Here is an 11,549-nt window from a genome sequence, read left to right on the forward strand (position 1 = left end):
CCCCACGTGGGAATCTGTACTTGTTCTTCAATAAAATTCCATCTTTACGATACAAAAAAAAACAAAAAGAGCATGGGAACTGTTCAAAATACATTGTTAAGGAGAAAAAAGGTTATTAAACAATATGATTCCTTTTTTTGTAGAAAGAATAAAACAAATCTAAAACTAATACAATGTTATATGTCAGCTATATTTCAATTAAAAAATAAGAGAATACAATGACATAAATATTTGCTAGAAAAGGACCAGAAGGAGATAACCCAATATATAAATGGTCCAAAAGAGAGATTCTTGGTGGTTCTTATTTTTCTCTTTATACTTTTTGGTACTTTCAAAAATTTCCCCAAAAAGTCTGTATTCATCTTATTCATTTAAAAATGTCTTTACATAGAGACGGAAAAAGAACACTAAAACACACATTCCCATTGCCTAGAATTAAAATGATTAATATATTTTTTTACATTTAATTTCTGTCTTTATTTTTAAGAAACAAAGAATAACAGTCAAGTCCTCTTTATGTGCGCCTATCACAATCATTAAAAAATTAAATTAGAGAGAACATGCCCTGTCTGGGACGGCCAGGGTGGTGCTGTGGGAGGGCAGGAGAGGAGCACTCGGGGACTTTTAACTTCCTTCCACCTTCAGCCAAGGTTTGGCTGTAAGTGACTATTTCCAGGACGGAGGCGGCCTGGGCACCAGGTTGCCAGCTCTGCCTGGCGCTTCCCCTGGAACATCCAGCGGCGGGCAGGGCTGGAAGAGGAGGGTCCCAGCAGAGCACTTTCCTCCTGAGGTCAGTTGGTGCCCAACTGGTGTTTACAAAGAGGGTGGGGCCCCAGTCACTTGGTTCTGAGGCCTTTGCTCTCAGGGGAGCTGGCCCACGGCAGGCCACAAGTGAAACCACTGTCTCCTGCGAGGCTCAGAGGCCGGGCCGCAGTGGGAGGATTCTGGGAAGCGAGGGTCCGCAGCGAGGTGGTACGGTGGTCAGTGGAGGTTAAGGAGACCCAGAGGAGGAAGGAGAAAAGGAGAGAGGCGGGAGCACTCACATGCATAAGAGCTTCTATGGGTAGTGATGACCTCCATTTCACAGAAGAGGAACCGGTCAGGGCACACGCCCAGGTTGCGGGCTCGATCCCCAGTAGGGGACGTGCAGGAGGCATCTGGTCAATGATTCTCTCTCATCATTGATGTTTCTACGTCTCTCTCTCTCCCTTTCCCTTCCTCTCTGAAATCAATAAAAATATATTTTAAAAAATAAAAATAAAAGCACGGAAGGGCAGCCTGGAAGGACCGCTGGACTGTGAGGGTCCTAGCTGACCAGGGCTCATTCACTGGTCATTTCCCCGGAGATCTCATTCTCCCACATTGCAGTTGGCTGAGGAACGCAGCAGCCCTTTCCCGTCTCCATGAGCGAAGTTCTCAAGTGGAAGAAGGAACTGTATGCCCCATTGTGGGCACTAAGGGCAGTCTGGATGGTTGAGCAGCGGGCACAAGGAACCGGAGTGTCCTGGCTGCAGGACCCGCTGAGTGAGCATTGCAAGGCACCTGCCTGCCTGTTTCTCAGCAGGGCCCACCGCTGGTCTCATCTGGAAGGACAATGTTGTGACCGTCCAGGCCCTCCCCAGAGCGTTCTCCTCTGTGCTTGGGGCAGGAGGTCTATTTAGCATGTATTTCAGTATCTTGGGACTTTAGTTTGAAAGGACTTTAAACAACACCCCAGCCCTAACTGGTTTGGCTCAGTGGATAGAGCGTCGGCCTGTGGACCGAAAGGTCCCAGGTTCAATTCCGGTCAAGGGCACGTACTTGGTTGCTGGCACATCCCCAGTAGGAGGTGTGCAGGAGGCAGCTGATTAATGTTTCTCTCTCATCGATGTTTCTAACTCTATCCCTCTCCCTTCCTCTCTGTAAAAAACCAATAAAATATATAAAAATAAAAAAGAACATAAAAAAACCCCCAACACCCCAGACAGTTAGTGCTGGAAGAGGCCTCCTGTGGAACCGCAGGGAGTTGGCGCCCAGAGGGACCCCTCAATAGACAGTACATCGTTAGTGCTCGATGGGTTTCCTGCCTGGACATGGGATGATTCCTTCAGAGAGAGCCTCAGGCAGCGCCACAGGACATGAGAGCTGGAGGGACTCAGGAACACTTCTGCTGGACGGTGTGCTAGAGTGTATGTAACCCAACCCTCTGATTTTATAGCTGCATCCTCAGCTCTCCATATAAGTAGCCAATGTGTGTGTGTATGGGGGGGTGGAGGGGGAGGTGGTGGTGCTAAGAAGAATTTTCTGGAAATGAGGCCCATATGACTACTTTAGGTGTTTTGGCTGGGGCAGAGAGAAAGAGAAATGCTTATAGTTGATCTGTGAGGTAGTTATTACAAGCAAAGGAAGAAAATAGCAACTGGCATTCATTCCACAAATATTTATTGACCCTTTCTGGACCAGGCCCAGCAGGGATACAGAGCAGTGAAACACTGTAGGGTAAGATGTGACAGAAAACCAACTCAAGCTAGCTTCAACAAACGTATATTTATTCGATCACATAAATGCAAGCCCAGAGGTAGGGTGAGTGTTATGGACTGAATTGTGCACGCCCCCCTCCCAAATTCATAAGGTGAAGCCTCAACTCTCAATATGGCTGTATTTGGAGATAGCGTCCTTAAGGAGGTAATTAAGGTTAAATGAGGTCATAGAGGTGGAGCCTTTTAATTCAATTGGACTAGAGTCTTTAAAAGAAGAGGAAGAGACACCAGAGCTTGCACACACAGAGAAGAGGCCATGTGATGTCACAGTGAGAAGGTGGCTGTCGACAAGCCAGGAAGAGAGGCCTCACCAAAGCCAACCCTGATGGCACCTTGATCTTGGACTTCTGGTCCTTAGGACTGTGAGAAAATACATTTCTGTTGTTTAGGCAACTCAGCCTGTGGCAGCCCAAGTAGACTAAGACAGTGGGCTTCAGAGTTTAGTCCAGAAACTGACTCCATTTCCCTGAGATTCGCTCAGCTCTGCCCTACTTATATGTAGCCCCATTCTTAGGCTGGTAGTAAGAGGACTGCCATAGTTCCAGGCCCCATGATGTCCTGAGGAAGAGAAAAAGAGAAGATTGTTCCAGGATGCTCTCTCTTAAAAACAATAGAGCTCTCTCCCAGCAACCCTCATCAAACCTTGCCTTGAATCTTGCTGGCCCTAACTAGGTCACAGGCCCAGTCCTGGACAAGTTTGAGTCCCAGGGAAGCCAGGCGCTGCATATTTTATAGAGTATGGGCAAGTTGCTGTAACAAAGAGACTCCAAATACAGAAGTATAAGCAAAATAGAAATTTATATCTCTTTCATATGATATAAGAGTTTAGAAAAAAAACGTTCAGACACTGCTAGGAGGGCTCCATCCTCCTCCAGACGTGGCTTCCTTCTCTTTGTCTAGGGCAGCGGTTCTCAACCTGTGGGTCGCCAACCTGTGGGTCGCGACCCCTTTGGGGGTCGAATGACCCTTTCACAGGGGTTGCCTAAGACCATTGGAAAACACATATATAATTACATATTGTTTTTGTGATTAATCACTATGCTTTAATTATGTTTAATTTGTAACAATGAAAATACATCCTGCATATCAGATATTTACATTACGATTCATAACAGTAGCAAAATTACAGTTATGAAGTAGCAATGAAGGTAATTTTATGGTTGGGGGTCACCACAACATGAGGAACTGTATTAAAGGGTCATGGCATTAGGAAGGTTGAGAACCACTGGTCTGGGGAGACTGCTTCAGTTTTTATCATCTCCAAGTTGGGGGGAAGGGTAGGAGGAGGGTCAGGGGAGCACATGCACCTTCCTTGTGAGGGCACAACCTAGAAGTGATACAATTATTTCTGCTCGTAATCCTCTGGTGAGAACTTAGACTAACAGCGCATCAAGCTGCAAGGGAGACTGGGAAGTGTAGTCTTACAAGATAGCCATCTGCTAGAAAAATCAGGAGTTCTGTTATTAAAGAAGGGGAGAGTAGGAACCAGGAAGTCTCGACTGCACACTGATTAATTTAGGCCCAGGTTCCTGAACCAGTTCTTGAGAAGGTAGGTGGAGGCCCAACCCAGAAGCTGAGCAAGGGCTCAGCTTTCACTGGGGCACACGTGCTTGCTTAAGACTCTGTACTCTGGGTGTGTTTGTATTAACAGTTTAGCTTCTACACTAAATAGTACACGGCGCCTTGCATTTCTTTGGCTGCTCTCTGGAAACGGGGAGGGGGCAATGGGTGTTGGGTTATCAGCCAGCAGTGCCTACTACATTATCTGCCTCTGAGACCCTCCCACTCTGTGGGGGAGGGATGGGTTTAAACAGATAACCAAGGGTGAACAAGACAAATGGAAAACCAGCAGCGACATATAAATCCCAATAAAAACAGAGGGAAGAATTACGAGAAGCCTTCTAAGAAGAGATAGGAGAGAATCATGAGCTCATTTTGCCTAGGTCTTAAAGGATATGTGGGAATTCCCCAAATGATTTTGGTGGGGGAAGGGCAGTCCAGACAAAGAGAACAGCAAAATCCCAGAGGTGCGAAGGCCCACCAGGTGTGGCTAGTGGTCCCGTGTGGCTAGAGAGTGGGAGGGTGGGAGGTAGCTGGGAGCTGTTACTGAATAAAAGCCACGGAGGCAGCAGCCTCTCCAACAGACCTCTGAAGCCTGCAGGGTTTGCAAGCCAGCGGAGACATGGTCCGATCTCTGTCTTCCTTTGAGGAAGAGCCTGGAAGATGACTCGTTAGGAAGCTATTTCACAAATTCGGCTGAGTAATGAAGAGAGCCTGCATTAGGGCTGTGGTGGTGGGAATGGAGACAAGGAGATTTTGGTGGTAAAATGACAAAACTTGGTAACTGGGTGACTAAGGGGTGGGGGTTTGAGCAAGGACAAGTGGGGTTTTAAATATGGTTAAATATGATTCTAAGTTTATATGCTTGTGCTAGAAACCCGGAGAAGGAGTAGAGGGAAAGCAAGCTGTGGGGAGAGAGGAGAAAAGGACTTCCCAGCGTCCTAAGCCTGGTCCATGACAGACTTCTTTGGGTTCCTTGAATGTCTGACATTCTCTCTTAACTCAGGGCTTCTGAGCACTCTGTCCCTATTCAGGAACACTGCCTCACCCTCAAATCTCCCACTGGTTAATTTCTCATTTCCCCCAAGCACCCTTCTTGACCCCATAACCTAGGTGAGAAACCTTCTTTGACTTTCTTTCAGTACCCCACTTCTCTTCTTTACACACCTCTCACTCAGGGTTGTTCAATGCCCGTCTTGCCCCCACTCCACCTGCCATTTCCGTGAGGACAGGGCATGTCCGTCCTGTTTGCTGCTTTATTCTTAGGACCTTGTCTAGTGCCTGGCACAGTTGGCACTCATGCTGGGTCCGGAGTACTCAACGGTTGTCATTGGAAATGGTAGTTAGCCAATAGTTTTTATCAGGACACATTCAGATATTATGCGAGGCAGTGAGGCCACCACGGGGACAGGTGATGTGACCCTTCTAGAAGCCTGGATCACTCTAGACGAGTGGTTCTCAACCAGGGGTGATTTTGCCTCCCAAGAACATGTGGCATGCCTGACATTTTTGATAGTCAGGCCTGTGTGTGTGTGTGTGTGTGTGTGTGTGTGTGTGCGCGCGCGCGCGCGCGAGCGTGTGCAAGCTACTGGCATCTAGAAGGTAGAGGCCAAGGATATTCCTAAACACCATACAATGCACAAGACAGCCCCCTACAACAAAGAATTATCCAGCCCAACATGCCAATAGAGCCAACCCTGCTCTAGAGATGGGTGAGCCGTCTGGATGGCTAAGTTTGCGTATGGCCTACTGGCCGCTATGGCCCAATTGAGTAAGAGCAAGAGAAGCTTAGTGGCTGTCACAGGAAAGATGGACTTGTGATGTGCAGGCAGGAACCACCTTGGATAGGACCTCAGTCAAAGGTCCCAACAGCTTGGGCAGTTTCCCCTTAACTGAACTCCCAGCCATAAGCCCAGCAGGCCCAGCCTGGCCCTTGCCTCTCTCTGACTCACTCCATTGGGTTTCTCTCGCTCTTTGGGCAGTGGCCACCACACTCTTCCCACCCCATCTGCCTCGCTGATTATTTTCAGCTTGGCTTGCAGAGGCTCAACGCTGCAATTACACCCCAACCTCAATGGCTCCTTCTGAAAATAACATTTGGATGGAAGAAAACCTCAGTCTGGTGGGCTGGATTTTATACTAAACAGTTAAAGAGTGGGTGTGGGCATGGGGGTTGGGGAGCAAAGGAGTGGCACAATGGTACAATTAAGAGAAGAATCTGGAAGAAGGGGAAGGAAAAGGAAGTGAAGAGAGGGAAGGGGTGGTGGTGGTAGGGGTTGTTGAAGACAGAAAATATATCTACTGGGCATGGGTCAGCCATCTTTTAGAAGTCTTAGGCCAAGTCTTCATTTATGCCTCTAATTGAAGGTTTTGTTTGCTGAAATAATCCCCAACACACACACACACACACACACACACACACACACACACACACCACACGGCCCCCCGCCCCATTTACCCCCTCTCCTCCCCACTGTCCTCCAATCATTGAGGCCTGGGAAATACATGTCTGTCTTGGGCCAGAAGAATTAGTCTATGGGCATACCAATCTTTATCCAAGCTAGTGACCAGATTTTCCAACCCCAAAATAGGAGCCACATGGTTTGACATAGGATTTTTGTTCTCTTTCCAGGTGAGAATAGCAGTCTGGGAAATGTAGTTTGGCAATGCTAATAGTTGGAATTTCTAAGCAGTTCTCTGGCCAATGGGGGGAAGTAGATAGGACCTTCAAAGTAGGCATGGGAGATTTATGGGGTACTTAGTTTGGAGAAGAGAATAAAACACTAGAAATGAGAACCTTTGTTCCACCCAGAGGGAGAGAGAAGGGGAGATGTAGGGGGTGAGGAGAGAAATACTTGGAAGCATCTTTTGGATTCCAAGGAGGCAGACAGATAAAAAGGCTGTATGAGGCGAGATTTGGGAAAATAGGCAGGAAGGAGTTAGAGCTCAGGTCTGGAGTCAGCCAGACTTGGGTTCAAACGCAGACTGACTAACCATCTGGGTGATCTTCCCCAGTAACTTAGCCTCTTTGATAGGCCATCAGTATAGGCTCGAGTCCAGCGGTTCTCAACCTGTGGGTCGAGACCCCTTTGGCGGTCGAACGACCCTTTCACGGGGGTCGCCTAAGACCATCCTGCATATCAGATATTTACATTACGATTCATAACAGTAGCAACATTACAGTTATGCAGTAGCAACGAAAATAATCTTATGGTTGGGTCACAACATGAGGAACTGTATTTAAAGGGCCAGAAGGTTGAGAACCACTGCTCTAGTCTCAGTAGAGTTTTCATCCTGCCTTGGTGATCTTAGGCAAGTAACTTAACCTCTCTGTGCCCCACTTTTCTCCTCTGTAAAATGTAAAGAACACCCACCTTCTGAGGTGTCATAAGGACGTGGAATAGTTAACGTGCTTAAAACAGTGCCTGGGACATTGGCCATCACTCAACACATGTTAGCCATTATTGTTATTACCTCTGGAGTTTTTCTCCAAATGTAGCAGCAAGAAACTTTTAGCTAACATGTACATTTTTTATTTGGATAGTTATAAATTTATTTTCAAGTGTATTAAAATATGTGACTAGCACACCAAAGCTGTGGTTTCGCTAATGTTATTGCTTAGGGCAAGGCTAGGTAGAAAAAGGGAATCAATTTAAAGTTAATTTAAAGAATAAGGAAAGTTAGTAAAGCAAAATAGAAGTCAATTAAAAATATAATATAGGTGGACTGTGGAAGAAAATCATGCAGGCAATACTTGAAAGGCGGAAATTTTGGGGAAATCATCTATAATGCCATGTTCCCTTCTGCAAAAACAACAACAACAAAAAACCCTAAGGCATACGGGTGGAGAACGCAGGCTGGGAAAATGACAGATCAAGATCCTATCAAAACTTTGCCTCTTCCTTGGCCTGCGGACCGAAGGGTCCTTGGTTCGATTCAGGTCAAGGGCGCAACCTTGGTTGCAGGCTCCTCCCTGGCCAGGGCCCTGGTCAGGGCTCATGCAGGAGGCAACCAATCCATGTGTTTCTCTCACAGCGATGTTTCTCTCTGTCTTTCCCCTTCTCTTCCACTCTCTCTAAAAGATCAATGGAAAAATATCCTCGGGCGAGGATTAACAAAAACAACAACAACAAAACAAAAAAAACGTTGCCTCTTTCCCCCCTGTAACCACTGCTCTTCCCTTTCTTGTGAAGTGAAAGGAGAGCTCAGGAAAGCGATGGCGAAGGCCCTGATGAATTGTTGAGCCCCGATGGCATCGTGGATTGGGGAGAGCTCAGGGGAGGGAGGCTGAATTGAAAGGCCCAGCTCTGGAAATCGAAAGCCAACTCCCCAACTTCCCTCTCCCGTGGCGTTCACAGGGCGATTCGGGCCTCTGTGATTTTCTTTGGATCACTGGGTCAATCAGTCAGCCAATGCCTCGGGAGAAGTTTAATTAAGCTCAGATCGCGGGCGCGGGCTGCCAAAGGTCTCGGTGCCCGCCCCGGCCCCGGCACACTCCGGCAAAGCCTCTCCCCCGCCCCGCCCCGCCCGCCCCGCAGGCCCGCAGCCCGCGCATGCGCGTCGGCCGGACGCCCAGCTCCCCGCAGCAGGCTGGGCTCCCAGAACGGCGTTGCAAACTGTTGCATCAGACAGCCAGCAGCCAGCCGGGCCGCCAGGGTTTCTAGGAAGATAGGAAGGGTTTGAGATCCTCTGTGGTCTCTGGGGGACGTTGGCTGTCACCCACGGCGTTTACACGCTGGTAACACAATCCCCTGAAATCTCCAGCTTGCGCCAGTCGCCAGTCAGGCGAGGGCCCGAGCCACAGGTGAAATTCGCTGAACTCCTTTGCTCCAGCCCCACCCATGGCCCCAGGCTGGACCCACTGAACTGAACTCGGTCGGCTTTATTAATAGCATGGGCCCTGAAGGAATGAGCTGGGTTTGATTTCTCTTCCCAAGTACAAGAATGCCCCTGAGGAATTTCTCACTCCGTGAAAGTGCAAAACTAATTTCCCCAGACAAGAGCTGTTGCCGGTTCCCAAAAGGGCTTGGAAAGATCCCAGCAGGAATGTTCAGTGGTTTCCAATTCTCTTCACCCCAGCAGTGGGACACGCAGACACTGACCACCAAGAACTTCTTGGTGGGTGGACCGGCTTCTTCCACAGATAGGCGTTCCTTTTGGCATATCTCAGGCCCCCCTGCTTTGAAGACTTTGGACATCAGCCAGAGAATGCACTACCAGAAACCTATGCAGACACCACACATACAATGAGTTCTCTAGATTCAAATGGTTCTGCAACCCAGGTAAGGGAAAGTCCTCCTCACTCTCCATCCTTCTGGTCTCGGAGCCACTGCCTTCCTGAAGAGGAGAGAAAATAATGCTGGATCTGGAAGGATGGGGCAGTCTTAGGGGGTGGGATATTCAAGAAGAATAAGAGTACTGATTTGGAATCTACTTTCTAAAGGGATTTCCAGGGACATAGTCTGAATTCTATGGTCCAATTCTTTTATTTATTTATTTATTTATTTATTTGGAATGGGTCAAGACCAAGGTTCTTTAGTATTAATAGTTTCCCAAAAGACAAACACTGGCAATTTACCTTAAGCCTTCTGTCTTTTCTAGGGTGTTGATGGTAAAAATCTATTCCAGTTGAAGAATCTTGAGAGCTAAAACAGGCCTACTGTTTTTCCTTCCCCTCATTATTATGAATCACTCATTCCCAAGATTCCATTAAAAAAAATGACCTGAAAAATTCATAAGCATTATCTGACACGTCCCTTTGTCAGGTAGTCACTGTTTGTTTAAGCCAACAATTTCCTTTGACCAGTGGGGTATTATGGCACTATGAGATTTTTTTTATTGTAATAGATGTTTCATAAATATGGCCCAAACTGTTTCTGTCATCAACAGTGATCTTGTGAACTGAAGGAGTTACTAGGAAGGATGAAAAGGATTGTGGACAAGTGCTGTAGTATCTCCAGGTCCTGCTTCTAAGGGTATATCAGAGCCCAGAGAACTTGTGCCAAATGGGTGTCAGCAAGGTGCTCTATAGGATCAGGGGGCTGCCAGGGGCTGATAAAATGTCAGATATGTATGTGAAATACTTCTCACCTGGTGAAGCAAGTCTTTTAATATTGTGTGGCCTCTGCAGGCAAGAAAGTTGGAGCTATGGGGTCAGGAGCCAGGTAGAAATGGGAAAACGTGAGCTCAAAGCCCATGTTAGATTCTCTGCTGTACCCTCAGCACCTACAGATTGTGGGCTCTTGATGCATGTTTGTAGAATAAATGCATTGAAAAAATGAGGGAAGGAGCAGAGAGAGAAAAGATCAAAGAAGTCCAAGGATTTTTATAAGAGGCAGCCTGGGATGTCCAGAGCTCTCTTGTAGGGATAAGAGAAGAATCCTTCTAGTTCAAAGACATTGGGCAAGAGATTGAGAACTGTTAAGGGATAAGTCGCCTGAGGCCCCTTCTGCTTGGTTTCCTTGTTTGGAAAGGCCTCCAGTTGGTGATTCCAGAGTGTGCAGTCACTCTGTGTAACCAAGCCTGATGACATCATCAACAATTGCCTCACCTTGACTGGATTCCCAGAGCAAACTTCTGGAGAAGTGAGGGGTCTGGGGGGAGGGTGTGTATCTGAGATCCAGAGGACAGGAAAATCCCCCAGAAGCCTCACTTTAAAACCATAAGCAAAGTGGTGGCCCAGATGGTTAGATGATGCAGACATAGATGAAAAGTGTGATTTGTTTTCCACATTTATTGGGCACTCAAAGATTCTAGACACTATACTGAGCCCAAACCCAGACAAAGCTCCTGTTCTAAGAGCTTATGATCTAAATTCCTGGTGGAAAGTCTGTCTTTGAAATGTTTAAGGCACCTCATTTGATCCGCATTTCCACTTCAAGTCATGTACCTCCTTCCTGAGAAACCCACCGCATTTGAAGTTTGTAGCTGGCCTTCCTTCTGTTTTTACTATTTACGTGCCAATTTAAAGGGTGGAGAGAGCCACATTAGTTTTAAAATAAGACACGAATAGCAGAATGAGGCTTGGTGAAAGTAAAAACCGCAGAAGGGATTTTTTTTCCCCTCTCATACTTTTCAGATTTTCCTAGAGCCACCTTTATTTTCTCAGAGCCCAGACATAGAAAGTGAGTGGGCCTCTCCGGATGCTCTTCCAAGAGAAAGCTACAGCCTCCTGCCTGTTCTCTCCTTGCACCTTTAGGTTTGTTTTTCTTTTTAGACAACTGAGTCCTCAGTGGGGGCTCAGGAAACAATTGAAGCCCCTAATTCGCATGTGGTGTTTTGAAAGCATTCAGAGCAGATGTGGGTTTGTTTCTGCACGGTTTATGCCTTACCTCTTCTGTCCAGTTGTATCAGCTTGTACATTCTGGGCGATGGGGACATGGTTTGAACGTCAGATCCCCCTAGTGGGTTCCCAGCATTGCCATTTACCAGTCGTGTGACCTCATCTGTCAAGTGAGAATAATGATGCAC

General features: G+C 47.1%; 1 long non-coding RNA gene across 1 annotated transcript; it reads right to left on the reverse strand.

Moving 5' to 3' along the window:
* Positions 1-8,946: 8,946 nt before the first annotated feature.
* LOC111826702 lies at positions 8,947-11,549 on the reverse strand. Its single transcript, XR_002830075.1, has 2 exons — positions 11,411-11,549; positions 8,947-9,416 (listed from the first exon to the last, which is right to left on the reverse strand). It is a non-coding gene; the product is annotated as an uncharacterized LOC111826702 (long non-coding RNA).

Source organism: Myotis lucifugus, unplaced genomic scaffold (assembly GCF_000147115.1).
Source record: "Myotis lucifugus unplaced genomic scaffold, Myoluc2.0 scaffold_97, whole genome shotgun sequence".
In the NCBI taxonomy this organism is placed as follows: Eukaryota; Metazoa; Chordata; class Mammalia; order Chiroptera; family Vespertilionidae; genus Myotis; species Myotis lucifugus.